We start from the raw sequence: 2,500 nt of genomic DNA, 5'->3' as shown, positions 1-2,500 counted from the left end.
GTGACATATATATATATATATATATATATATATATATATATATATATATATATATATATATATATATATATACAGAGAGAGAGAGAGAGAGTGAGACAGAGAGAGATGCGTGTGTATACATATGGGGAAGGGAGCAAACATGCTTCATTGCAAAAGTACGCTTTTACTCACAGACTTACAAGTAGACATACATTCATACATATACACCTATATAGTATGTACATGCATACACGCATAAATGCATATATGCGTGCAAATACACATGCATATAGGCATTCATATATAGATACGTAGATGCATACAGACATGCGAACATGTATACACACATACACACGCATATATATATATATATATATATATATATATATATAAACATTCAAAAATACATTTATACATACAAACCCGCATACATCCTTACTTATATACACATACCTATATACACACCTGTATACATTCATACTTAGACTGATTATATACACAACGAGAAGTTAGACGAAAAGCAGCTTCCGTCTTATTCATATTACGCATCCATCTTATTATTGACATTGCGTTTTATTCTTCCACGATTGATAATAGAAATACCAGTTATATATTGAGGTAACCCATTCATCAAAATACACTAGCAGTAGCTAGTTTTGTGTCAATGTAAGAAATCAATATTGTCACTTCATTTTAGAGGTGGTGGGCGGGGATGGAGTATAGATTGAGTGATAGATTGGTGATTGTAATAATAGCGGAATATGTGCCAGTGGAAGCGAATAAAGAGAGGAAGAATTTCATTGTTCTGTTCGAGTAGTAGTAGTAGTAGTAGTAGTATGAATAGTAATAGTAGTAGTAGTAGTAATTGTTGTTGCAGCAGTAGTAATAGCACTAGCAGCAGTAGCAGCAACAGTAGTAGTAGCAGTGGTAGTAGTAGTAGTAGTGGTAGTAATGGTAGTAGCAGCAGTAGAAATAATAGTATTATTGGGGGTGTAATTGTTACAAATTTGTTGTGATGTTATTAGTAGTAGTAGTAGTAGTAGTGATGGCAGTGTAATAGTTCTTTTATCATTTATTTTTTAGTTGTTTCCGTCATTAGACTTCGCCCATGCTGGGGCCCCGTTTTGAAGAATTTCAGTTGAACGAATTGACTCTATTGCTTAATTCTTTCCTTCCTTCCTTCCTTCCTTCTTTCTCACTTTCTTTGTTTATTTAAGTTTGTAAGAATAAGTTATAGGGGTTGATTTTTTTTTCAATTAAAAACCTTTCAAGGCAGTACTCCAGTATGGCCGCAGCCAAATGACTGAAACAAGATAAAGAAGAAAAAATAAAGAATAAAATGTATTTGGTGTAGTGTGTTAACGATTCTGCCAGCACGGCACGTTACTGCATCTGTACTCGAACATCCAAAACACGGAACTCTCAAACAGCCAAACGTCAAAAGCAATCGAAAAGTCTTTGCAGGAGAATCTGCCATTATTGTACACGACCCAAGTGACTCTAGGAGTAAATATGTTTACTACGTGGAGATGCGATCCAAGAACGGAATATAGTTGTATGTCACACACCGTCTTTACCCCGACATCTCTGTGTCTCTCTCTTGACCGTTCACTTGCTTTGTTTCTTTCCATCTTTTTCTATCGTTCTTTCATTCTCTGTCTCCCTCTCCCTTTCTCTCTCTCTCTCTCTCTCTCTGTGTCTTACTCTCATTCTTTCCTTCAGCCTCAATCTTCCATTCGCTCTTACGTTCACTCATTATTTCTCTCTCACTCCGCGTCCTTCTTTATCTCATTCTCACTCTACATCTCTCTCGCTCCCTTTCGCTCTGTTCTCTGTCTGTCTGTCTGTCTCACTCTCTCTCTCCCTCCTTCTCTCTCTCTCCCTCTCTCTCTCCCCCACTCTCTCTCTTAGTCTCTCTTTAACACACTTCCTTTCACTTTCACCTCCCTCTCTCCCTCGCAATGTCTCTCTTTCTCTCATTCTGTCTTTCTTTATCTTGCTCGTTCTCAGTCTTTCTCTCCCCCACCTCTCTCTCTCCCCCTCTCATTCTTTCTATCTCACACGTTTTCCAACACCCTCTTCTACACTTTTCTTCCACTTCTTCGATTCCAACCCCTTCACGGTCAAAATAACACATTTATACACAACACTCATCCTTCCTCCAATATTTCTAATCAAACACATTTTCTTTCCTTCACGCCTACATCCAAACTACTTTCACTTTCGGCCACATCCCAATATCGCTATTTATCCTCTCCAATTTCCCTACTTATCTCCCTTTTCACTCTTATCCTCACCCAACCCAGTTCTCTTTAACACCCCTCCTTCTCCTTCTCTCTCTCTAGGGGGGTCTACATCATACACTACTCCACTTTCACGGTCAAATAGACACAGCTTTCACGCTATTTGACCTGCACAACTATTTTTTCTGGTGCGCTGCATTTCTGCTATTTGCCCCGCTCCTCCCGCCCCACACACGCACTTCATATCAATCTTACCATTTCATCGCACCTCTGTTTCT

This window comes from Octopus bimaculoides, chromosome 26 (assembly GCF_046866305.1).
Source record: "Octopus bimaculoides isolate indiv1 chromosome 26, ASM4686630v1, whole genome shotgun sequence".
Lineage (NCBI taxonomy): Eukaryota > Metazoa > Mollusca > Cephalopoda > Octopoda > Octopodidae > Octopus > Octopus bimaculoides.
This window is presented reverse-complemented; position numbering follows the sequence as displayed.